The 27503-nt window shown below is 44.2% G+C and overlaps 1 protein-coding gene across 6 annotated transcripts in view; it reads left to right on the top strand.

Annotated features, from left to right (window-relative positions):
• The first annotated feature begins 4298 nt into the window (after window positions 1-4298).
• Window positions 4299-27503, top strand: part of LRGUK (leucine rich repeats and guanylate kinase domain containing) — a 133579-nt gene continuing 110374 nt past the window's right edge. The window contains exons 1-6 of one of the 6 annotated variants that reach the window (XM_074367031.1): window positions 4299-4871; window positions 6182-6301; window positions 10461-14412; window positions 14781-14873; window positions 15361-15479; window positions 24158-24214. The gene's annotated coding sequence lies outside the window, so the exon portion shown is untranslated. The other 5 variants (XM_074367026.1, XM_074367028.1, XM_074367029.1 and 2 more) reach the window with 5 other exon arrangements.

Below are 27503 nucleotides of genomic sequence, written 5' to 3'. Positions count from 1 at the left end.
CATTGTGTGTTGTTTTTCTTGTTTTTATTCAGCAACATTCCATGAGAACCCAGGATGTGCCCAGTGCTGCCAGGCATGTAGGCGGATGCTAGATAATGAGGACACCCTTATTACCCACCCCGAAGGCATTTGGGAGCTGGACGCCAACCAGAACCTTAAGAGATGTGCGTGCAGGCTCAGTCAGAAACCAGGCCAGAGGGGCAGCTGTGAAGGGAATTCAGCAGGCAGCTGGAGGACGGTCCTGTCTTCCACAGGACTCGGGAAATGATGTTATAAATCTGTGTAACTTCAGAGGCCCAATTGGAATGAAGATGAATCTATGTGGAGACAATCATGGGAAAATACACAGCATCATTGGAAGTCATTGGTGGATGGTCAAGTGGATGCGGATGAGCAGGGCACAGCCACCTCAGAACCGACCGTCATTTAGGGCGCAGTGGAGATTTCCACATGTTGCCATGCTACTTTGGGGATGTTTTGTGGGACTGCTTTTTTGCTGTTCACAGCCATGACTGGAAGTCACTCACGAGCTCCAACAAGCATGCCTGCTGATAGGTAGCCACAAGAGTTCACTCTGGCCATGAAGACCACTCCCTAAGTGTGCTGCTGCAGCTAAAATGCCAATCAAATAGGCCTCCCCAGAAAGAGCACTAAAACAAAGCAAACCACTATCTTGTTCTTCTACAAAGCGACAGAGTGGACGCATGTTGCATGCTGCCTACACTACTGTCAGCACCATGGAGAAGGCTCACGAGGACCCATCCTGAAGTGGGCAAGAGACGAGAGCACGAGGAAGGAGGGCTTTGAGGTGAGATCCAGCCTGGACATCAGAGAACTAGCTCCATAAGCAATAGCTGCCCCCAGGAAGAGCTGCCTTCTCTCATTGTCACTGTCTCCTCCTCTCTGGTACCTAACATCTCCCATTCCTTAAAGCAGCCATGTCGTGAATACTTTCTTTCCCTCCATACCCAAGGGGCTGGAAAATAAACAGTAAAGGAGTCTCAACTTAGCCTTCCTTAGACTAGATTCCTTAAGGAAGGAATTGAATTCAGATTGGCTCCAACTCTTGATATATTTTGGCAAATTGTGTTCTGAGAACTACTGTTGGTGGTTTCTTCTTCTTCACTGTTTTGTTACTTTTGATTATCGTATTATCACTTGTCATTACACCTCTTAATTTATAACCAGTACTCTGGATGATATTGTGTCGTTCACCCCACAAGCACTCATTTTTACCTGTGCTCTGGATACAGTTTGTCTCAGGGACTTTCATCCTAGTACAATGTTGTTATTCCTACTTCACAATGGATTTTTTTCATCTTACTGCCCAAGTAGAACTTTCCCCCTCTCACATGTGATTACATCTCTGCTGATTAGATGATGAACAAAGATACACATTCCTCAGGCAGCCCTTGGCCAAAGAGGGCCCCTGCTTCCAAACTGTGAAAGACAAGCAGACAAGTCAGCTCAAAGTCACTGGTAGGACCAGGCCTAAGTTCCCACAGCCCATACCCTTGAGACAGTCAGTCTTGCAGAACGTGGCGAGGGGCCGTCCACCTGGAATTACTGCCCTCCGCAGAGTGACCTCAGTCACAGAAGCTCCAGCTCCTCTCCAAGACCTCATTCTTGCCTGAATGTTTTCTTAGCCAGACAGGCATTAATTTATGTTTCAAATAGCTTGAGAAGAAAATCTCAAATTCAGCCAAGTTGAATTGGCAACGAAAGCCTAATCATTCTTACTGTCAAGTCATATCCGTGAATGTCTTAGCCCTAAGGCGTGCGTTCAGTCAATCCAAAAGATCTAATTGCCTGTTACAGTAGTAACAAATCCTGATCCAGATTCATGCAACGGTAAGCGAAAGAGACAGCCTCTTGTGGGACACGGAGCGTGTACTTCTCCTCTGATGAAGAGTCATACAACTTCTGCTCAGATCTTGCCCTTCCCAGAGTCCATATTGCCCAAGGCTACCCTTTCATTTAGGAAGACATCTGATAGGATGGAGGACTGACATCTTCAGCCCAACGCCCTGCTACCCTCTGACTGTATCTCACTGTTCCCTCCTTAACTAGCAAAGAGCTGGGAAGTTCATCCTTGGCCGTTTGTTGATGGAAATAGACTCCTGCCTCACAGGTTCCATGAATGTACCAAGGCCATTACGTCCAGGATTCTTGCTCTGAGACATGGCTGTGGCTGCCTCCCCAGAACCAGGGCACAGAAATCTCACAGGAAACAACAGAGGGAACCCAGGATTCGACAAGCCCAAGCTTGACTTCACTCCATCGGAGGCAAATCTGATGAAAAGACCAGCAAAATGGCTGTCATTCTGGCAGGATGTGCAAACAAGGAGTGTCCTGATTAACAAAATTTTGCTTGAAAAGCATTATGTGCGTGTGTGCGTGTGTGTGTGCGTGTGTGTGTGTGCGTGTGTGTGTGTGATAATACACACACCTGAGAGCAATTGTCTTAATGTGGCAAGGATGTAAAACAAATTGGGCATAATTTGGAGGGAGGGTAATGAGGTACCGAGAACAAGAAAACAAAGGATGACTGGGCTCAGCAAAGGTCTCGACTCCATCCTAATTAGGCACAGTTGTTCTAAGAAGCACATAATTAATAGGCATATGATCAGATGTGAAATGCAGCAGAGATTCTTCCTGAATTGGAAGTTGTACTGAAGTGTACACAGCTGGAAGTGGTTGTCCTAATTCGGCTGAGGCAGAAGGCCTGCCTGGAATTTTGAAGAGGTGTAGTAGGAGGCGCACCACGGGTTTACACCTGAAAACAACTAATCGTATTCCAACTGGGCTGGGGTGTAATGAGATAGAGCTAATTAGCAAGTGTGTGATGAGATGCAAAAGGCCCTGGAATTGAGCTGGAAATATCTTTAAAAGTGAACTAAGCTGCAAACCTCAGAGAAGCATTTCTGCTAATGGAGCTAGGTGTGAGTGTGACACAGTGTGACAGGTCTGAGGTGCATACCTGGGCCAGAGACTTACGCCTGTAATTAAAAATATCGCTGGGACATTCACACACCTGGAGCAGGAGTCCCTGGGAACCCGAGAATGCAATGACCTGTAAAAGCTGCACGTGTATTTTTTTTAATGTATATAGTTTATTTATGTACGTACAGTGAGGGGAAAAAAGGTGCTGTCAGGTGAGCATAGTTATTATATTCAATCTCATTTAGAAATGTGGCCTCAGATTCCTGCTGACTTTGCAAATAGATACTCTAGGAGGAGAAAAATTGGCACTCTCCTCTTCCCAAACTTATTTAGTTACCTACCAGGCTGAGTTTTCCTGCATAAGAATTTATTTACTGTGAGAGAGCAGGGACCCCTTGGTACCTGGTTTCTGTTGCTGTTTCTGTTTTACGATTGCTGTTACATTATTATAGATGCCATTTGCTGAACACTGAATGTGTGTCAGATGCTGTGCTAAATGCTTCACCATAAACTTCCATTTAATCCTCACAGAAATCCTATGAGACAGATACTATGAGCATCCCTACTTTCCACAGGAAACTAAGGCTCAGATGAAGGACCGGACCCCAGGCTGATGCTGACACCTGGGTTCATTTTTGGAACCTTCTCTGTTCTCTGTCCTGAGCCAAACTTCTCATCCCGTGTGGCAAAGGGAGAGTCCCTCACACGGTCATTGGAATTCCAAGTGACATTCTCTGGTAGTTTGACACCTCCATTTGCTTTGTCCTCTCCTGTGGCCCCCAGAGGGAGCCATTCCCGAACTGAATTTGGGGCTACCTGCCTTTCTCCTCTGCTCCTCCTCAGCCCCCTCCTGCCGGAGCCCCCTGTGGCCAGCACATCAGCATAATTCTTGGAAACAGAGCCCTTCGGCACAGGGGCTGAGCCCAGCCAGCTGGAGCCCCAGAAGGGACCCACACCTCGGCCATAGGCTGGAGGGATGGGGAGGTGGGGGCTTAATGCTCAGGTTTTAGAATATGCTCTGCCTTGGCTCAGAATGTCACTTCGGCCTTTTACAAGTGGTTTGCTGTTGTACAAGTTACCAAACGCCCTAGGCCTCAGTTTCCTCATCTGTGAAGTAATAATAATAGCTCGGTCCAACACTATTGCTCTATAAAGTAAGAGAAGGGTGTTCAGTGCCTGGAACATAATAAGTACTATGTATACATAATAAATAATATTCTAATAAAGGTATCTTGTCTGTTTCTTTGGCGTGCCATTGATCCCATATCTGGAAAACTTACTCTGTTTAGGTGGCATAGGAGCACAGCCACCCTGACAGGCCCTGCTGTTGTGAAGGCCTAGATGTTGCCGGATGGAGCCCAGGATTTAGGCCTGAAGCCCCGCCTGCTGAACAGCGCTTCCTGATTTTGTTCCTCCAGCATTTCCGCCCCCTCTCCCACACAGGACACCTGCCCTCGGTGTCTGCTTCCTCAAACCTGCCTCCTTTCGGGCTATAAGTGAGTTTGCATCACATTGCCTGCCAACGTGTTATGTGCCTCTCATTAAACTCTGAAGGTTCCAGTAGCCTTTAGAGACCAGGCCTTAACAAATAAGATGGTCTTCTGCTGAGGAATGTCAGAGCCTGGCTCTCTAAGTCACAGACTGCTCCGTGAAACTGAGGTGAGAAAAGTGTCACTTCTAAAAATTTTTTTTTCTAAATCTAACTCTAGCTCTCACTTACCCTTCTTGGCCAAAGTCCAACTGCAGTAACTTTGTGTGTTTCCTCCTGGGGAGGGGAAGGGGAACCTTCTGTGAAGACAGTGTGGTCGTCAGTGCCTCCTGATGACTTCGTCACCCCTGCTCCGGACGCCAGCTTCTCTGGGGTGCCACAGCTCTGAATGTGGAAGTCCTCTCCGGTGTGCCCAGGCTTCAGTGTCCAGCCTCCACAGGTGATGCCCCCACCCAGTCACCCCCACCCAGGGTCCTACTCACTGGAAGGTGCTGAGTTAGGTGCAGGTTGGCATCACCATGGAATCTAGGGCCTCTGTCTCTCTCCTCAGCTTTGGGGGATTCAGCACTCCAGGCTGGTCAGTTCTCCCCTCTTTCTTTCAAATGCCAAAATCTCTTATTTTGACCACTGGGAGATCCAAGGTCCTTGCCCAAGCCTTAAACCTTTCAAAACAGTAGCCTGCTTGTGGGAGTCCCCTCTCTTCCCTCCTCTTTTCTGCCCCACTGGGCCCCAGGAACAATCCCCAGAAAGACTCCCATGGGGTGGCAGAGGGAGAGAGTCTTGATTCTCATTTAGGGTGAAGAGATGACATCAAGTAATTCCTCAGTAACACCCTATTGTGGATTCATAAGTGCTGGATAGAACTTTGGAGAGCTTTTGTCCCAACCACCTCCTTTTCTGAGGGTCAGGCGAGGAATTCTAAGAGAAGAGAGTGGGGACACTTAGTGACAGGCAGGGCCAGCACCCAGGTCTCCTAACTGCTCATCCCAGGGAGCATGCATTCAGGATCCTAAATGTGCCCGACGCCATCAGGCTGCCAAGTGAAGGGGTAAGAAAGAAGACATGGAAAGGAGAGGGCAACAGATGTGAATCAGCTGTGGAATATTGCAAGCCAGCACGGTGCTGGAAGTTCCATTCTATGGTGCAGACTAAATAGCTGAGGAGTTCAGAGAAAAGAATAAGGTTATAGGCTACTGTTAGCCAGATACAGCTTAATGGAGGGGTTGGAACTGGACTTCAGTCTTGAAGAAAGTGTAGAGCTGGGGATAGGGTGGGGGGTACTAGAGATGAAGGAGTACATTTTGACAAACCCTACAGTTCAAATAAAGAAGAAAAAATTAAGCAAGAAAGATAACTCAGAAGAAGGATTGGTAGAGTACGGTTAGGAAAGCTAGTCGAGAGGGAAAACTAGTGAGGGAGGAGGCCCAGCATAGTGGTCTTCCTTTAATTATTTGTTCTAAACCTTGCTGGGAGTCAGTGGATACATGGGACCTTTGAATCTCCTGGGATTACATGTATGCAGCATTTGGAGGGATGGCTTGTTAGTGTAGTCTGTGAAATAGAAGTCTGAGATTTTAATCAGATTCTTAATATTTCCTGCTTTCTACTGTCCAGGAATATAGTAGGATTTCATTTCCTGGCTCCTTTGTGTTTGCGTGGGACCGTATGATTAGTGTGGCCAATGAATTATGAATACAGATATATCACTTCCCAGCCAAAGCATTTAATTACCTGTTTGCAACCCTCCAGAGCTCACTGCTCCCTCTGCCACAACATCCGGTAACATTCCAGACAATGAATGCTCAGTGTGTGTGGGTCCCAGAGGGAGGAAGATGCAGAGCCCCAGCTGACCTACAGTGGACATATGATGTAAGCATAAAATGAATTTTTGTTGTTTTAGGCCATTGAAAATTGTGGGCTGTTTGTTACTACAGCATAGCCTTGCCTGTCCTGACTAATGTACATAACAGAGACTGACCATGATGAGGGGAACGGAAAGATCAAGGGCATTTTGAAGAAGGATGAAGTTACTATGTCAAAGAAAACTATTTGAGTGAAGTGATTGGAACAGGAGCCAAATTTAGAGGCTCAAGGGGGAGGAGGTGGTGCTTTGCCAGCATCAGGTGCTCAGTCAGCACATTGGCCCTAGAGATGGAGGCAACAGAGATGTGTTGTTCACTCAAGGAGCCCCCTAGTTTATTTATGTCTTTGGCTTTTTCTGCCACCTTCATTTTAACTCCTGTAATATTAGTGAATCACATACGTAGGTCTTAGTTCAGTGTTCCTAACTATTCATAAGAAATCTTCTATAGATGTCAGTACATAGAGAGAAAAAATTATTTTCTTTTGTAATTAACAGTTATTAAAGCTTAAAACCTCTACATTTTCAGTGAGGTCTGTTCATCTCACTGGACTGGCCCCTTTCTCTTTGGAAGCTTTCCGTCACAGTGCCCTTCAATGCCAGCCCCCAGAACTGAATTTTTATCCTCTGACAACCCAGGCCCATTCACCAAAACAGGAAAAAAGACTGAGAGAAAAAAAAAATCTATTTCTGTTTATCTACCCTCTTCTCCAACAGCTCAGAGCACCTTGTATTTTTCTGATGTCCCAATGGAAGTAAATGTTAACGGCTTTGAAGGAGATGTGAAGTTGCAATTTCAAAATGAGGACACATAACACTGAAATGCTGTTAACTCAGCCAGTTTTAAGAGACTAATAAAGCACAAGGTACTAGGCCTTTTGGTACTTAAAGAGCTGCAATTCACTCATCTCCGATATAGCAAACCTTAAAGTATTTTCACAGGGGTTACAGAAATCCTTAAGTTTTGCATTTCATTAACTGTTATCATTTTCTTGGATTTTCATTTTCATGTCTTCTGGACGCAGTCAGTTGTGGTGTGGGTCATGCTCCAGAAGACCCCCGGGATGGTTACACACTGTCCCAAACCCTACCCAGAGTTCAGAAGGGAAGTAAGAGTATCTGAGTAATTCGTCCCATTTTCTACCCCTCCATTGAGGACTGACTGTTTTAGTCCATCTGGCTGTTATAACAAAATACCAGAGACTGGGTCAGTTATAAGCAACAGAAATTTATTTCTCATGGTTCTGGAAGCTGGGAAGTCCAAGATCAAGGCACCAGCAGATTTGGTGTCTGGTGAGGGCCCGCTTTCTGGTTCATGGATGGCACCTTCTCGCTATGTCCCCACATGGTGAAAGGAACTGGAAAGCTTGGTGGGGCTCTCTATAAGGGCACTGATCCTCTTTATGAGGGCTCCACCCTCATGACCTAACCACATCCCAAAGACCCCCACCTCCCCATATCATCGCATTAGAGATTAAGATTTTAATACATAAACTTTGGGAGGAGGGGATGGTGTAGTTCAGTGGTAGAGTGCGTACTTAGCTTGCATGAGGTCCTGAGTTCAATCCCGAGTACCTCCATTAAATAAATAAATAAACCTAATCATCTCTCCCCCTAAAAAAACCCAAAATTCAAAAAAAAATTTTTTTTAATAAAAAAACTCCAGGAAAACACAAACATTCAGGCCACAGCACAGATCTAAGCCAATTTGACGTTACTATTTGCGAGGCTCCTTTGGTAAACATCAGTAGCCTTCAACCATAAGAAGTAAGGAGGAACAGTATACCTCCTCCCCACAACTTGGCTAGCAGGTGGTTTGCTGCAGACATTTAGCAGGCAAGGACGGAAGTCATCTCTCAGCCTGCTCTGTGAGTTCAGCCACGTCCCCACTATCTGCGTCTCCTCTCCGATCAGCACCGTTTTGGGATGTTCACTCCAAGGCAAGCACAGCAGTTTTGACAGCAGGGTCAGACTCATCTTCTAGTCAGATCTGGAGGCAGAATTCTCTGTAATTATGAGAGATCAGGGATCAAAATGCTGTTCAGTAGCTGTCAAGTACTGGCTTTACTGATTTTTACCCCTTCATGGTAATTAACCAATCTCTGGTACTCTTCAGATTTAAGTGGCAATACTTTAAAAGTTTGCCACAGCCACCTCTGGAGAAACAGGTTTTGGAAGGATGCCCCTGAATCTGGTCTTTGGGGACAGCGTTTCTCAGGGAGCCACCTGATTGGGCTATCCTACCCCTCATTAATATCCCGCCCTATAGATGCTGTGTTAGTGTCAGTCTCTAATCCCCACAATAGGACATCTACCGACTGGTCGTCTTTCTAGTTGTGGACACGGCTTTACACTGAGCGACCAAGACAACCTTGGGACCTACAACTTGAATTTGCAAGGCAGGACCCAGGCTGTAGTCCCAACCTGCCTCAGAGCCACAAGGATACTAACTAGGCCCACTGGAAATAAGGCTGGGCTCAGCCCCAGTGATACGGTGCTTCTCCGACCCACTAAGCGCCCCACTCCACTCACGCACAATCAGGAAGCCTGACTCAGAGACACAGTGAACTGGTACATAGAGCCCCCCACCTGACCCTGCTGCTGGTGCAGACTGGCTCCCTGTCCAAGGGCACAGAGCTTTGTACCCTTATTATACCAAGATTTAGAGTCCATCTAGCTTATCCTATTAATATCCAGGGCCACACCACCAGCCCATAGCTTATTAATAATGTATCACTGCAGACCCTGACTTAGTTAAGCTACAAACGTCCCTCATTTGCATGATTAGCTTTTACCTTACTGATTAGAGAGTTTCATCCTGTCCCCAAACCTACCCTTTCTGAATGAATGGCTCTTTTAAAGGGAGCCAAGTGTTCTAAAATGCATCTCAAATCCAGATAAAAAGGAACCAACCACAAAAATAAAACCCCGATATTTTCTTTGTGGAATGAGAAGAGAGAAGTTTAAGAAGATTTTTAGAAGTTCAAGGCCCTGCTTTATGGAATGAACAAAAAGTAGCTATGGTTCTCTGGGGGACTTGAGGGACATAAGGTTGGAGATGGACTTGGGGACTCGGAGGAGATGAGTTTTTAGTGTTTATCTTGAGGAGTATGGGGGTAACCACTAAGGGATTGTAAGTAACAGAATGGGATCAGGGATCAGGTTTTGACATGAGAAATATCACAGTGGGAGGAAGGTAGATGATAAATTAGAAGGTGGATGGATGGCAGAGAGACGAGTGATAGTCCAGGAGGAAGATGGTGGTGGCTTGAAAGAGGGTGATGGGTGATGGCAGTGCAGATGGAGATAGGTTCAGTAGATTTTTTCATTTTTTTACATCTTCCATCCAGAATGTGGGTGACTCAGAAGGGACTTCAGAACTGACTTAATGGTGAACTATTAAATCACTTATTTTATTTTGGGTTTGGGTGGTAATTGAGTTTGTTTATTTTTAGAGGAGGTACTGGGGATTGAACCCAGGACCTCCTGCATGCTAAGCATGTGCCCTACTACTTGAGCTATTCCCTCCCCCCAGTTCAGTAGGTATTTAAAAGCGTAATTGCTCCCTCACCTTGCTCAAGGCTCTGCTTGAATTTCACCTCCTAAGTGCGTCCTTCCTTGACTACCTATTTAAAACAGCAGCCCCTCCCCCACACCCTATCTCCTTTCTCTGCTTAACTTTTCTCTGTAGTATTTATCACCTTCTGACATCTTATATAATTTCACTGTTAATTTGTTTCTTTTTGTTCTCCCCAAGTGGAAGATATATTCTATGAGGGCAGGGATTTTTGTATCTTTTGTTTTCTGTATCTCCATTACGTAGAATAATCTCTAGCACATAGTAGATGATCAAGAAATATTTTTAGAGTGTACCAATAGGTGAAGAAGGAATAGAATTGGCAGGACATGATCACTGGTTGGCTGGGAGCGGGTGAGTAAGCGGAAGTGGTAAAGGAGCAAAGGAAGGTTCCCAGGTTTCTAGCTGGGTGACACTCCTGGTAAGATCACAGTTACTATCATAGTTGGTAATCCCAGTGTCACTGAGAGGGCAGGGAGCACTGTGGGAGGAACTAGAAATTTCTAGGATCTTTCTGGAATACAGTTTGCCAGTATGCATCAAAAAGCTCAGAAATGGACATATTCATAACACAGCAATTTCCCTTTTAGATATTTATTTGCTGGCCATAAGCACAAAATCTGCTATCCACCAGGAGGACCCTACTTCAGTATGGCTACCGTGCTTGCCAGGTAGGCAACTAGGAGCCCACCCAGTGATGCACAGGGCAGGCCTCTTAGTCCTGGCACCCTAGGGGGTTCTGTGGGGGCCCCATCTAGATGCTGCTGCAGAAAAGTTAGATTCTAACCCTAGTCCCTTGCTTATGTGAGAGGCACTCACAGGAGGGCACTGGCTCACGTTCCAGTCGCGTTTCTGTGAACAAACTAACCCAACCTAGTAACTTAAAATACTTACTGTATCTTGTGATTCTGTGGATCCAGAATTTGGGCAGAGATTAGCTGAACAATTCTGTCCACATGGCATCAACCAAGGGGTGGCTTTCAAGATGGCTTTACTCAGATGCCTGACACCTTGGCAGGAATGGCTCTAAGTCTGGGCTCAGCCGAGCCCCCTTCCCTCCCCACGCAGTCTCAGTCTCCTACATGGTCTCTCCAGCATGGTAGTTAGACTTACTGCCTGATGATTCAGGGCGCCGAGAGACCAAGGCAGAACGTTTCATAGCTGGCCCTGAAACTAGCATACCATCCACTTTGGCCGTACTCTGAAGGGCAAGTAGGCCAGTAGTAGATTCCAACTCTCTAAAGGAAGACTAGCAAAGAGTTTGCATCCATCTTAATCTGTCGTACTCCCTAGTTAAGGATTGGCAGGAGGTCGAGGTCTGGCAGGGGTATTCCAGTTACACTCCTTCTGCCCCTCAATGGTGTGGGCAAGTTTCTCTCAGTAAGTATATTGCAAAATGAAAATCTCTCAGCCTCTTTCCCCGTGGAAAATTAGGCTTATTATAGCAAACCAAAAAGATCCCCTGTAATATCACTCTAACACCTATGTGTGACACAAACCAAGGCTGTCTGGCTTCAGTGAGCTGCGAAGCCAGCTCTCCTGTTATGCAGCAGTAATAAGTAATAGATGCTGAGAGGAAAAATCCTCTAAAATAATCAAAGAAAAGAAGATCATTAAGGGAGGAGGGTATAGCTCAGTGGTAGAGCACATGCTTAGCATGCACAAGGTCCTGGGTTCAATCCCTAGTACCGCTATTAAAATAAAGAAATAAAAACTTAATTACTTCCCCCTCACCCCCAAAAAATAGAACAAAAAAATAAAGATTTAGTTAAAAAAGGAAAAGAATTAAGATCACTAGAGAAATGTTACCAGGAAACTAATCTTGTTTTAAAACAAGGAAGAACTTTCTATAGTGAGAGCAGCCCACACTGGAATAGGTCATATTTTAAAGTAGTGAGCTGCTTATCACTTAAAGTTTTCAAGCAAAGATAGATGGTCATTTATCATAGATGATGAATGTGGTTTCTTTCTCTATGGGCAGATGATTTTTGTGAGTGACCTCTGTTTTTAATTTTACTTACAATTTAGCACCCACCACTACCGCTGCCATCTGTTTTCCAGAAAGAGTTTGAAAAAGTCTGGAACTATGACACACACACATAAACAAACAAAGATAAAAATAAGAAAACAGAGACCAGAAACCACATAGGAGAATTAGGAGAATTGCTGCAATCAAAATAAAGCCCAACAGAAGCTTAGAGAAGAAGAAGATCCAGCTCCCAGCCACAGGACATGCCGACTCTGTAGGCCTCGAGCGGGGCCTGGCAGTGTGTTCCTTCTTTAAGCCCACCAGCTAATTCTGGTTGGAGGATCTTCTGGCCCAGAACGTTCCTCCCAGCTCTATCATCTCCTGTATGCATTTCTTAGGGCTAAACATTACTCAGTTTAAGTAAACTGAAGAATATTCCCTGTTACAGATGGGAAAAAAAATTACCTCTATCATCTTAAGGTGTTAATACCTTAACGGATCTGTAGCCGATCCCCTAAGATGAGTATGAAAGCCGAGCTCCCTCTTTAGTGGAGAAAAGAAGATCTCATTGTCTTTTGCTTCAGGGACCACCTTGAAGTCTCTTTTTTCTTTTTTTTTAAACATTTTTTATTGAGTTATAATCATTTTACAATGTTGTGTCATTGAAGTCTCTTAAAACAAGACTATTTTATGATGTTGCTAACTTTAGGAGGCAGACTCCTTGGTTCACCCTAATGAAAGACGGAGGAGGTGGTTTTGGCTCATAGACTGTCCTTGCCGAAACAAGCTTCCAGGTGACCCAAAAGAAGGATCAACTAGCCAATCTTAGGGCCTCCTGCACTGTGACCAGGGATCAGCCTCCACAACCTGATGTGGAATGGAAATACCCGAGTTCCTCACAGATCCTCCGTATCCCTAAGCCTCCTCTGGTTATTTCAATGGCCCTGAAAAAACACAAAGGTGGTACAGCTCTGATTCTGAACCTGACATAGGCCTAGAAAATGTTCATGATCATGTCAGTTGGCCGCCTTAGTCATAAACAGTTCTGAAAGAAATCGGACCTGGAGTTGTACTGCCTTCTGATGAAAACTCTGATGATCAGTGATATCCAGGGTCCTAATAACTCCTGGGTTCTCAGATGTCAGTGCTGTGAGCTTTGGGCAGTGAAGTAAAAGGTACAGAACTCGGCAAACACGCATCCCCAGTACTAACGGGAGAGGAGGACGTTCACTTAATCAAAATCAGGTCTGAGAGAAAAGGAGAGAAACGGCACCTGGTGTTCTTCTCAGCCAAAGTCCCTGCTTAATTCCAAACATATTCTGTAGGCTGGATGTCGGGCAGCTGAAGGGTGATCAGTCTTAGGCTGGAATTAAAGCCTGCTGCGACGTTAATGAAGAAGCGCCAGTGGGTTTGCTGGAAGGTAATTTAGCTCTACATAATTATGACTTAATCCCTCACCCCGTGACATCAAAAAGGTCCCTACCCCACTAGAAGCTGCAGGATTTCATGCCGCAAAGAATGCAGCCGTGTGACTCCTGTTCCCTTTTGTGTGTCATGCTCCCATCAGTCATGATAGCTTTATTAAATGGTGTGACCCGACCCAGTTCTTGCACACAGGGCGCTATCTCCTAATCAAAAATGGAAAATGTGGCTGGGCAGGCTGTGGAGAGAAATCAAGATCTGCATCTTAAATAGCAGATTATCTGCTGTGGCTGGACGAGCTGCTGGCGGGCGGGCATGGCTCAGCGCAATCTCAGTTTTCTGAGGGAGCGATTGGAAGTACAGCCTGGAGCAGTTGGGAGTGAAGGAGTCCTCAGAACTGTCTTCAGAAGTCAGCACTGGTTCTGGGAACCACTGTCATGGCAGGGAGTTGCCACCGGGACGCCACCTCACCACACATGGCAGGTTCCCAGGGCCAAGGAGAGTCCCCTTTGAAGCGTGGATGCTTCTCCTCCATCTTCCAAGGGAGATGAGAGATGGACATGGGAATTAGAGAGCCTACAAACAGGGCCATCATTCTCTTCAAAACACAGCTCGGCACCCACTGCCGCGCCTGAACCAGTTGCAAAGCCAGTACTTGTGTCATAAAGCACAGAGAAGTTCTAGGAGTTCCTTAGGCCAGAGGCCGTCAAGGAGGGACAGAGACTGTGTCAAGCTTGGAGTAGGGAGAGTCTGCCCCGGATGTTTCCATAAGGAGGTGACATTTGAGTTTGGCTATAATGATGGTGTTACGAGCTGAATTGTATCACCTCAAATTCATGTGATGAAGTCCTAATCCCCAGTACTACAGAATGCAGCTTCATTTGGAAATAGGGTCACTGTAGACGTGAATAGTCAGGCTGAGGTCACACTGGAGTAAGATGAGCCCCTCATCCTTAAAAGGGGGGAAATTTGAAGCCACACACACACGTGCGGAGATGCCATATGAAAACTGGAATTATGCTACCACAAGCCAAGGAACTTAACCAGAAGCTAGGAGAGAGGCCTGGAACAAAGCCCTTCCCAGTGCCTTCAGAGGTAACGTGGCCCTGCTGACACCTTGATTTTGGACCGGCCTCCAGAACTGTGGGACGGTAAGTTTCTGCTGTTGTAAGCCACCCAGTTTGTGCTGCTTTGTGACAGCAGCCCTGCGTGGCAAACCAGTAAGACTTGTAGGACTGTGTTTTCTACACGGGAGAAGAGACCCTCTGGCGTACAGAGGAGCACATGCTCACTGAGTTACGAATGTGCTTGGATCTCAGGAGCATTGTATAGTTCAGTTCTACTGGAACCAAGAGCGGAAGAGGAGCCGAGGGAAGTTATACTGGGGTCAGGCGTAGAGAGCTTTGAATGCCAGGAAATTTCTTATCTGGGGAGTTGGCTTCTCGGTTATGTTATATGTCTCTTTATTTACATCTACTTTGGCAGAAAGTGATTTAAGATGCCTGACTTTGGTCTGCAGGTCATGGGGAACCGGCCTGTGTGCTGGGACGTGACTTGATCAGAGCCTCTGCAGGAAAATGAACTTGGACACACCTCCTTAGGGAAGGGAGAGGTAAGCAGCAGCCTAGGTAAGAAGCTGCGACAGTCATCTGAGAAAGAAGCCAAGGACAGAAACAGGCAAATGGAAGCAGAACAGAGAAGAGGGGATGCAGATGAGAGATGAAAGTCTGTGTTCACCTGGCTAAAGGTCTGAGTGGAGAGGATGGGAGAGAGAGGAATTGACCATAATATTGTCAACATTTTGAGCCTGGTGACTGGGAGAATGGTAGAGCTAAAACAGAGCAGGACCCTGTGGGGCCCTCCTGGGTACAAATCCTTCTGTATACCCCCCTTCTTGTTTGTAGGACATTGGCTTTATTTAGCCTCCTTGACCTTCCCTGAGTTCCAAAGCGCAGATTCAAACAGTTGCTAATCAGGGAAGGGAGGGAATGCAGAAACTAAGGAGGAGCAGTGAAGAAACATTAGTGCAGCCTTGGGGCAGGGTCCTGGTTCCTCCTCAAGGAATATATACAACAAAACACCTTAGAGTTCTTCTGCAGGAACCCAGGGCCCCACCCAGGCAGAAGATGGTAACTTCAGGCCAAGCACAGTATTCCTGGAACACCGCCCTGTTGCCTTACCACCAACCAATCAAAAGAAAGTCTGCACACAGTGGAAGGTAGGGAAGCCTCTGCCTCCTCCCCGAGCCCCCGCCTCCCCTTTAAAAGCTTTCATGGTTGAACAGAATCTTTGGAGTTGGTTTTTGGATACAAGTCTACCTTCTCCCTGGGTTGCTGGCCTCCCGAATAAAGCAAACTTTCTGTTCCTACCAACACTTGTTTCTCAAATATTGGCTTTCCAGCAGTGAGAAGCCAAATCTGAGTTTGGTAACAGTGCCATTTACCCATTCAGTGAGGAACTCCTCCCCATGAAGGAGGGCAAGATTGAGGGATTCCTTTGTACACACTGACTTTGGGGTGTCTGTGGGGGCCCCAAGCAGAGGAGTCCAGCAGGCAGTTGAACATGGAAGAAAATGTGACATCATTCGCCTAGACGACAGAACTGAAATTTTGAAGCCAGCTGAAAAAGTTCTACTATACAAGAAATTAAGTGAAATATGGGGAAAAAATCCACTGGAAATCCATTTAAAGGTGGTGCTAATCTATTCAAATATGGGTTGTTTTTCTTTCAAGTACTATTAACAAAGGAAAGATTTAGCAAGTAAAAGACTTTGCTTTCAGCAAAGTTATCCTTCTCTGTTCAAAGGTGAAATAATGAAATGAATAGCTGTTTGTCAAGGAAGGTCCTTCCCAGCTGGAAAAACAAAATCATGAACTCAAGCCTCAGGTCCTGCAGCCCCTGAGGGTGATTGCCCCGTTTTGCTCTTCAGGCCTTAGCAGAAGCAGAATTAGAACCACCAAGGCAGTGAGAAAGCAAAGCCAGCGGATAGCAGCTCGGCTCTCCGTGAAGAGTTAATCAGTTGGTGAGCACTGAGCTGTCTGACGGAGGAAGCTCTGGTCATCGAACTATTCTTAATAGGTGCATCAGGGGAGAGAGACAAAAGAAGCAGCATCTGGGAAGAAGACCTTGGATGCTTTTAGCACCAGAAGGAGAATGTACTTTCTTTAAAGCAGAGTCAGAAAACCCTTCGCGTTCCACGGCGAAAGGTAGTAGAATAATATACTGAACTCACACCTGACCATACTTCTCTGCTTAAGTATTTAAGGAGCCAGGAAAAAGGGAACAAAGCTTGTATGATCTCATCATCAAAACTTACTAAGTCAAGTAAATGTGGATAAGAGCTCACATGGTGATGTGTCATCAAAACTACACATTACCTCATGGCCTCATCAATAAAAATACAATGTGAGTGTTTTGTTTTAGGTGCCTATCATGCTCAGAGACTGAGACTGCTCTCATCAATATTTTACTTAATGCAGGTTTGCTGCAGGAATTATAATAATTTCACAAGAGAATAACATACAAGGTAATGTCTCTTAATAAGCCAGTAAAGAAACAACATTCTCCAGTCCACGTAATGACACTCCAGTCCAGGGTAATGACACTGTTGTTCCAGGCAAGAGGAGATGAAGGGAATAAAGTCCAACTTTAGTTCCAGGGGTACCTTTATACGAGTTGGTACTCCAGAGAGTTGGCTTGACCAACCGAGAGCTGACGTCCTGCTGCCCGCGCAAAAGCCAAAGTCCCTGTGACCGGCGCACATTGCGAGGGAGCAACGGCCCGGTGTTGGTGGGGAGGTGATCTTCAAGGAGCATCTGCAAGGTTTTGGCACTGCCAATAGAAAAATCACCTTGACGACCATAGGAGCTAATGCCCCTTGGGTATTTGGAGAGCTGTTTAGGTCAGCAAAGAGTCTCCTTGCTCAGATGGAAACTTTGGGATAGTCTCACAAACTCTGGGTATTGTAATCTAAATGTCCTCTCACCTTATTTGTTTCTTGATATGTTTTGATTGATAAACCCCAGCGGGTTTATCAATCAAGCTCCGAGTGCTTATCAACGAGAATGGAAGAGATGATGACATTCTGACACAGCTTACTTCATTCTTGTAACAAAACTTCTAAAAAAAAAAACAATTTTTTTTTTTTTGGTCTTTGTCATGAGTGAGTGGATTTGAAATCATATCAAAGCAATACACAGCAATGAACCGCAAGTAATTAAATGATTTCTAGCAGTCACATTTAAAAAGGTAAAAAGAAACAGGTGAAATTAATGTTAATAAAATATTTTATTTAACCCAATATGTCCAAAATATTACCACTTCAACGTAGAATTAATATTTTAAAATTTTTGAGGTGTTTTACTGGAGTATAAGCTACCTGAGGGCAGGGACTTCACTCAGGCTTGTATCTTGCATTGTGTTTGTCACAGTGCTTTGCACGTGGTAGGCCCTCCATAAGCCTTTGTTGAACTGAATTGAAGGATAAAAATCTGGGGTGCCCTGTGAGCATGAAGTTGCAGCGTGAAAAGGTTGAGAGTATAAAGAACACAGAGAATACTGAAAAATTCATTTGAATTTGAGAGAGAGAAGTGGGAGGAGGATGCTGGAGGGGACCGAACTGGGAGAAGAGGGGCACGCGGGGTGCGGTCTGCCGACCATTGAAGAGCCAGAGAAATCAGAGAGTGGCATTATCTCATTATCACATTAAGGAGCCGGAGCGCCAATTGACTGCCCTTTGTTGACAGATACCTGTTTGATCTTATTTAAAAAAAAAAAAAAAAAAGTGGGAGAGAAGTTTCCTATGGCTTCTGTGAAATTGCTCTGCATTTCACAGAGAAAGGTCTCTATATTACAAAAGAGGAATGAATGCGAAGAGATTAACTGCCCCAGATTCTACCAAAAGAAAAGAAAAGAAAAATAGATCACGCAACCCTGGGACACGTTCAAGAGTGATTCCTTCATCGAGGGAAATAGTGAAAGCAAGGTAGTCCTTGGCTTGGGCAGAGGGTAGCTATTTTAGGAAACCCAGGCTCCCTCTGACCCCATACCTACCCCACTACATATGCTAACACAGTTCCAAGAGCCTTCTATGGGAGTGTCACCAATCCATGTAAACAGAGACCATGTCTGCCTCTGAACCATTAAAAACAAAAACCAAAAAAACCCAGAAGCCCCTCCAGTAAAGACATACATTGGCCAGACAAGTGCCATGTGCTCATCCTAAGCCATTCACCAGCAAGGAGCAGGACACTCTGCCTGAAATCGATCAAGGCCCTCAGCAGGGGCTGCCGCTGGATGGGGCCAGCCTCCTGCAGGCAGCTCCTGGCTGCTGGAAAGCAGGGATCCTGGAGGAGGTTGAAGTTCTGTTAGGAAGGAGGGGAGGAGTGGAGGTTGGAGGTAACAGACACTAGCTCTGCAAATAGCAAGGAATGCTTTCAGCCTGGGCATCAGGTTTTAATTCCACTTGTTCAACTAGTGAAACCTCGGCTTTTTTCCTTTAAGTGATTTCAGTGGTACTTGATTATAGTTCAGTTTTGACTTTGGGGTCAAAAAAACTTTGTTTACATTTTTTTGCTGTACCATCTACTGGCAACACGTTCTCTTAGGCAAGTCAGCTGACCTCCTAAACTCTGTCTTCTGGTTTGCAAAATGGGAATAATAATTCCTACTGTTGTGAATATTAAGAATCAGAGAGTACATAAGGAACCCAGCATAGTGCCTGCCGTATGCCAGGTGCCCTTACTGTGAAATCCTTTTATCTGTGTTAGAAATGGTGGCGATACTGGGTGGACCAGCTGCTTACTAATTTGCTGGGGGGTTGACATCATAGATTTGCTTTCAAGAGAAACATATGAAATAATTTACAGTTCCACGTAGTCGTCTGAGAAAGCAAGGACAATAGGTATTTTTCATAAATACAGAGCAAGAGGGGTGTCTAGAGTCAGTCTAGCACATTAGCAGACCCAAACAAGAGGGAACACACTGGCATGTCCTTTCTCTCCTCACTAGGACTTGACACCGTGATTGTTCACTAGCCCAAGACAGTGAGAATGCCTGGGTTCAAAAAGGGCCCAGTTAGCCACAGCGCCCTCAGCTCTTGGTCCATAGCTCCGTGGTATCTCTCACATCGTATTGCAAAACCCACCCATCTGTATGAGTCATCTATATACTTAGTGCACCTTCTCCTGCTAGACCAAAGGTTAGCATAGGCACCTTTTCCTATTCATCTTGTCTCCCTAAGAGAAATTCCAGGAATAGAAGATTCTGATTAGTATGTAAATTTTATAAAGAGAGGTTGCCATTTGCTAACTAAATGGTGACCCCTTTTAGGGCTGGGATGAGGTCATGGGGTGTTCATTCTTGTCTTTAGGGGATGACTGCAAAGCTAACAGAACTGCCCTCAGAGGAGCCATTAGGAAGGCTAGGAAGGGCTGAGGCTCTGACCCACATTTCATTTTGAAGGGGCTGCCATCTTCTTGCTGAGTCATTGCTTTCTTATCTCAGCCTCTCTTGGCAGCTCTCTTAACTGTTGCTCCTTGAGAGGGAGTTCTTACTCCTCTCTTCAGGTGGCGTGGCCCAGGATGTATGGAATCAGCTCTCTTTGATTTGCTGCTTTTCTCCAGGAGCTCTGTGTTGACCAGCCTTTCTTTAAGAAGAATGTCTAATTTTCTAAGTAGTCTTGAGGTCTAGTGGTGGTAGCCTGGTCTCTGTTTTGGGATTTCCATGCAGTACTCATGCTGTGATGTTTCCTCTCTTTAGATGGTTCCGTATTTGAATGTTTCAGCTCAGAATTGTAGCTTTGACAGCCTACAGCTCCGGTTCTACAGTCTGTCACATAATTAAGGTGCTTATGCTCTTTTGCTCTCAATACATAAATGGTCCTGCTTAACAATGCAGTGTACTCCATTTCCATATTTATTATCGCTAATCAGGAATTAGGTGGGTGGACAGTCTTGGTGACACTAATAGTAGACCAGCAGTTTTTTAGGCGAGGGGAAGGAAGCATGATAAAGCACAACCATGCTGTGAATCCAAGTCTTCCACCCCATGTAAGTTCCAAATACCAACTAGTACCTCAATGATGAAAATTTGCTCAAGGCTTAAAACTAATAACCATACTGTCATGTGGTGCTAAGTGAACTTGTTTTTGGCCTTACATAATATCCCCAACCTTCCCTTTCAAAGCACCTGATCTTTTTCTCAGCAGTGGACATCTTGGTGTCTCACGTTCCCCACCCCCTGTGTCGAGGTGGGGTCCAGATGCTGTTTTTCTTCTTCCTCTCCCTCATCTGTTTTCCTACCACTAGAAAGTGTTACTCTCGCCAATCTGAATTTGTTCACTCTTTCTAGATTCTCAGGCATCCCAGCTCACTCTTTTCTTTCTCCAACTTCCTCTGTCCTCTTCATCTGTTTCTGTCTACACAATTCAAATGCCTGCCTCTTACTACTGTGGCAGCCTCTTCAGTGGGCCGTGTTGTAAAACAAGATAGATCTTTTTCCTCTTTACTCGGAAAAACTAATGTCTTTTGTGGTCAAAAAGAAAATTAGTAGCAGCTGAAAGCAGAATTTTAATGACACTAAAACCTAATTGTTATTCAGCTTTAACTTTAAATCCTACCTCCTCTTCCATAAATTCCTGTTAATTCATCAGCTAAATAATGTGGTGGCTACTAAAGATTCTGACATCCAATTCTCTGCCTGCGCAGGTTTATTGCCATGGTGAAAAATACTTTGTCTTTTTACCTTCATTTTTTTAAAACAAGCATAATGAAAATATAAAATATTGTTTAGGATTTATCTAAGAAGACTTGGCAGCTGCTTTGAGAAATTGTTGGATGGGGAGATATGAATCAAACTCGAAAGTCCTCTCTCCCAGCTTCCTAGTCATTATTTGAAAAAGTATGAACTGATAGGGCATGAGAAGATCTCTCCATCTGTAGTCGTAATTATGATCCCAATCCATTTATTTCTGTAAAATTTTAACATACAGGGTAATTTCTGAGATGGCAAAGGACTAAGAATTAACCATGTAACCTTGTAAATTGTGATGACTGTCATCCTTGGAAAATGCTGGGCTCACAAAATATCCCACAAGTAGTGCACTGATCTGATTATTCTCTGCTGAGGTGTAAACCTGCAGTTCTGATAGCTGCTGCCCAGAGGTAGTTGGGGATTTTAAGTGTAGAAACATCTTATGAACTGCATCAGCAGTGAGGGTGGATGACAGGTGTGGGAAGTACTGTAATTCTGACTACATGTGTGCGCAGGGTTCACCCCTATGGTACAAAATTCTGGGTGTAGTTTACAGAATGCTCTAATTCAAGTCCAGCTAGTTAGCAGACGTCCCTTCCGGCCACAGTCGGATTAGCTTGATAACTGAGGCAGAATTGGGTGTGGATTGAGTTTGCTCATTAGTTAGGTTCAAATTCATAGAAGAGAAATGAGACAAAGGAAGATACAACTCTTTTGAGAGATGGCTAAAGGAGCAAGATTAAAAGAACAGAATACTTGTCCCAGATTTGTGCCATTCCTCATTAGCCTCTGATAGAAATTACTGCTTAATGTAATCTATCCCTGGGTTAAACGTCTCCATGGCCGAATGTATATAAACAATGCCTTCATTGAAGCTATAGAAGGGGACCTTCAGACAAGAACCATAGTCACAGAGAGTTGCAGGAATTTTGACAGTAACTCTGACCATTCTCTTGCCTGTCCTCCCATTGGCCAAAACTGATCAAAAGACAAGTGGCAAGGGATCCAGGTGATACTTTCTGCAGGAGTCAGCCCTCCAGGAATCCAGAGACTAGAAGGAAACAGAAGGGGCAGGGAGAAGTGAAGACTAACCAGTGTCTATGTCAGAGATTACTAAATGGATACTAATCAGGTACTGAGTAATGCCTGCCCTATGGTTGGTCCCATGTTGTATAGCATTACTGCTCTCTGCCTGAAGAGACAATCTTGGTTTCTTTTAAGAAACAAAAACATTTTTTAAAAAGTGGTAGTGTCTTTTCAACAAATGATACTGGGAAAACTGGATGTCCATGTGCAAAAGAATGAAGCTGGACCCTTGCCTTTTACCCTATATAAAAATTAACTCAAAATGGATCAAAGACCAAACCAAAAGAGCTAAAACTGTAAAACTCTTGGGAGAAAACATAGAAAAGCTTCATGACATTGGATTTGGTAGTGATTTCTCAGATACGACACCGAAAGTACAGGTAACTAAAGTAAAAATAGATAAATTGGACTAAATCACAATTTAAAGTTGTGCATCAAAGGATATTATCAACAGAGTGAAAATGCAACCCTGGGAATGGGAGAAAATATTTGCAAATCATACAGCTGATAAAACATAAGTATTCAGATTTCCTGCAATGCAATAGCAGAAAAGCAACCTGATTTAAAAATGGCCAAAGTATAAAATTGATAAACAACAGGATCCTATTGTACAACACAGGGAAGAATAATCAATACCTTGTAATGACCTATAATGAAAAAGAATATGAAAAGGAATATATATGTGAATAACTGAATCACTATGCTGTATACCAGAAATTAACACAACATTGGAAGCTGACTATACTTCAGTTAAAAAAAAAAAAAATGGGCGAATGACTTGAATAGATATTTCTCCAAAGAAAATATACAAATGGCCAATAATCATGTGAAAAGATGCTCAACATCACTAATCATTAGGGAAATGCAAACCAAAAACCACAAGGAGATGCAACTTCTCACTAATTAGAATGGCTACTATCAAAAATAAAACAAAACAACAAACAAAAAACCCAGAAAATAACACGTTTTGGTGAGAATGTGGAGAAATTGCAACCCTTCTGCACTGTTGGTGGGAATGTAAAATGATACAGCCGCTAAGGAAAACAGTATGGCAGTTTATTAAAAAGTTTAAAATAGAATTATCATATGATCCAACAATTTCACATCTAGGTATATACCCAAAAGAATAAAACGCAGGGTTTCTGCACACCCGTGTTCATAGCAGCATTATTCACAGTAGCCAAAAGGTGGAAGCAACGCAAGTGTCCCCTGACAGATTAAGGGATAAGCAAAATGTGGTATATACTTACAAGGGAATATGATTCAGCCTTAAAGAGGAAGAAAACTTTGACACTTTACAACATGAATAAACCTTCAGGACATTGTGCTATGTAAAATAAAATAAACCAGTCACACAAAGACATAGACTGTATGAGTCTACTGAATTTGAGATACCTAGACTAGGCAAATTCACAGAGACAGAAGATAGAATGGCAGTTTCCAGGGGCTGAGGTAAGGTGTGGGGAGTTACTGCCTGATGGGTGTAGAGTTTAAGTTTTGCACAATGAAAAGAATTCTGGGGATGGATGACGGTGATGATTGCACAGCACTGTGAATATACTTAATGCTACTAAACTGCATGCTTAAAATGGTTAAATGATGGTGAATTTTATGTTACGCGTATTTTACCACAATTTTTAAAAAATCTATAGTCTGAAGAGCAACTCATTACCAAAAGAGTTAAAATCAAATTTCCCAACATGATTTTTATGCAGCAGAACTTTATAAAAAGCCATAAATCACTTTCTGAATGAATTCAGTCAAGATGGACTCTTGAGTAACTTGACTTGGTCAGGAATAAAAATCAAAACGTGACAGAGTGAGAGCTGCTTGAGGGAACCTCAATAATTAATGAACTTTAAAAATGCCCTAAGCCTCTATTTATTTATCATGAAAATACTATGCATATTCAGAGTTGTTTGTATCTGCAAGACTCTTTACAGAACACATAAATAATTCAAGCACAAATTTGCTCACCTGGGTATGTAAGGGCAGTGAGATGCCAAAGGTCAGGATTCTTTCCTATGCGTCTGACGGTTACTGATTTTTGTTCTCTAGAAATGCACGTTGCCAGCATCCCAAGTCTCACTAAAAGGACCTGTGGCATGATTCAAGGTATGATTTCTCTTTACCATCCTCTTTCTACTTTTGAATATATAATGTTTCGTTGGAAGGGATAAGAACTCCAAAGCCACTTCTTGTCTACTAGTACTTTTGACTTGCAGCTGGGGCTCTTTTATTATTGTTGTTGTTGTTCTTATTATTTCTAAGTGTATCCTAGACTTCTTAATACTCTTTTTGTGGTTTGCGTGACAGTGGGGCATGAAATGGAGGAGGATGGTCAAGCAGACGGTCCACGAGGCCCATTTGGCTGGACAGGGTGGTTGGTACAATGATAGTATAAGATGTGAAATTTATTCTTTTCCACAGTTTCCCAAGGACTTTCTCTCTGTACCTTACTTAGAAACCACCCTTAAGTGTTACCTTCTCTGATGGTTAATTTTACCTGTCAACTTGATTGGGACATGGGGTGCCCAGACACTTGGTATATCATTCTGGGTTCATTTGTGAGAGTGTTTCTGGTTGAGATTAACATGTTGAATCGGTAGACTGGGTGAAGCACATTGCCCGCCCTCATGTGTGTGGGCCTCCTCCAGTCAATGGAAGACCTGAACAGAACAAAAAGACTGAATAAGAGGGAACTCTGCTTGTCTGACTGTGGAGCTGGGACATTTGTCTTCCTTGCTCTTGACCTGGAATTTCTACCATCAGCTCTCCTGGGTCTCCAGCTTACCAGCTTCAAACCTTAGGACTTCTGGCCTCCGTAATCATGTGAACCAATTCCTTATTGTAAATACATATCCTATTGGTTTTGTTTCTCTGGAGAACCCTGATTAATGTACCTGCATTGTTAGAAAGATTTGCAGCTTCTCTTTTGGCCTTTAGAGCAGCAAAGTTTTGTTTACGATGGAAAATAATACTGGCAGTAGCAAAGGCCAATACGGAAATAATCCCTTGAATCTGAGTCAGAAGATAAAGATTCTGAATTCAATCTGTTACTACCCGGTTGGGTGAGACTGCAGGCAATCCAGACACTATTCGCGTAAGTTAACTTTTGCTGCCTTTCAAACTATCCCAGGTCTTAGTGGCTTAAAACAACCATTTATTTAGTTAACGATTTTTTGAGTTGACTGAGCAGTTCTTCTGGTCTGGTTTTTGCTGGGGTTTTGTTCATCTGGTTTTTGTTGGGTTCCCTCAGGAATCTTAGATCAGTTGGCAGGTTGGCTGGTACTGGATAATCTAGGCAGTGGGAGGAGCTAGCCGAGGCCCCAGAGAACCAAGCCATTGTTTCTCATTACCCCGCAGGCTGGCCCTGGCTTCCTCACTGGGTGATCACAGAATCCCAATGCCCAGGCGCTTTCAAGTCACTGCTGGTGCCACATCCGCTACTCTTCTACTGGCCAAAGTGAGTTACATGGCCAAGCTCAGATTCAAGGAGTGGAGAAGCGGACTCCACCTCTTGATGGGAGGGGCTAAAGTCACATTGCAAGGCCTGTGTACAGGAATAAGAAGAACTGGTGGCCGTATATGCGGTCTACCACAGAGTCGGCCAATTTCACACTCGTCTCATTTAACTCTCCCTGTAACCTTGGGAGGCAGCCCTGAGGACTGGCTTGGATTAGCCAGACTTGACTAAAGAAGTCCTGATAGACCCTTGGATGCTGGTTCGTGTCTTTTCACTTCTTTGCCAGCTTCGGAGTCCAGGTATTCTATTCTGAGACAGACATCATCTGCCCAGATGTGATTCCACTCAGGAGGAGCGAAGGGGCAGCTGCATTCAGTATAATCAGTATAAAGCCAAGTTTTGTGTAGTTAATACATGTTTATAAAGCATCGTTTATGTGCTGGGCAGTTTTTACAAGGAAAGGAGGGACCCTCGGTGGAGAAAGGTAACTAAGAAGTTTGGCCATAAGGTGTAGACATAAATTGTATAAAGTGTCTCAAATGTACAGTATTATCAGAGACTGACAGAGTCTCCTGTTAATCTCATGGGAAAGCATCATCTGTGGGAAATGGACTTGGTCCGTTACAAGAATTACAAGGTTCCTGCCTTCCCCTTGTGGCTGTCAGAGTCCGCCACCAGGCCCATCTTTTCTCCCCCTTTTTAAAAGTCTTATCCCCTGGATGCTGCTAAGACATATTGACACATGAGGCAATTTCAGTCACTTCTTCGCTCATGCCCCTTTTCTTCCAGGAAGGCAGCACCCTCCCCCTTCTTCCCAGCTTCCTGTGAGCAGGTTTCATTTCTTTATCAACAACTTCTCAGAGACCCTTCCTGAAACACATCCTGGCCAGCATCTTTGTCTCTGTTTATGCCATTTCGCATTTCAGGACTGTCCACCTCCTCCTCCCATGTGTCTCGTTCTTCCTTGAAGGCCTAGCTCAACTCTTACCTCATCTATGAAGCTTCAGAGCATCCCCGTCTTGGGACACAGATTTGATCTCAACTGACAACTCCCATGGACTGGCCTGGGGCCCTGCTTTATCGGCTTCAAGGAGTGAGTCCTGTCTGCCAAGAGTGGAAAAGGGAAGGGGATGATCTGTGTTGCCTCCAACTCAGTCCCTCCCTGAGGGCCTATAACCTTAACCAGAAACCAGTCAGGTGGGACTTACCTTCTCCTGTGTATTTTAATCACCTTTTAAAATCTCTGCATCTGCTGCCACAACTATAATGCAAATTTCTTTTTTTTAAATTGAGTTATAGTCAGTTTACAATGTTGTCTCCATTTCTGGTGTACAGCACAGTTTTTCAGTCATACATGAATATGCATATATTCATTTTCATATTCTTTTTCACCATGAGCTACTACAAGATCTTGGCTGTGTTTCCCTGTGCTATTCAGTATAAACTTGTTTAGCAAATTTCTTGATGAAAGAGGCCAAGACTTGAACTTTTACATCCTCAGCACCCGAAACAGACCCCTCTTCCATAGGTTGTGTAATCAGTTGGTGATAATAATGACCTGGGTGTTCCCTGTGCTTTACATCACAGCCTGCATGATTGCTTTCCCACAAAGCACCACTGTTCCAAACTCGCTCTTACCTAGATGAAGTATATTGTGCTTCTTGAAGTGGATGGGTGTGGTGGGATTTCTTGCACAGCTCATTCGCCTGGCTTCTGTTTGCTCTTCCTTCTGTTTTTATTATTTAGTGCCATTGGGATGCTCTGGTTATTAAACCTCATGTCTCTCAAACACCTTTTCCTTTCTGTCCCTCCTATGATGATTTCTTCCTAAATTCCTTCTGGTCTCCTTTGACCTTCTTCTGAATGTCCTAGCATAACTTCTTCAAGTCCCCCTATCTTCTTCCAGAAGATTTCACGTGGTCCCTTCTGGTCATCATT

Source organism: Camelus bactrianus, chromosome 7 (assembly GCF_048773025.1).
Source record: "Camelus bactrianus isolate YW-2024 breed Bactrian camel chromosome 7, ASM4877302v1, whole genome shotgun sequence".
NCBI classification, from domain to species: Eukaryota; Metazoa; Chordata; class Mammalia; order Artiodactyla; family Camelidae; genus Camelus; species Camelus bactrianus.
The sequence above is the reverse complement of the archived record's forward strand: the minus strand, read 5'-3'. Positions and strand labels throughout refer to the sequence as shown.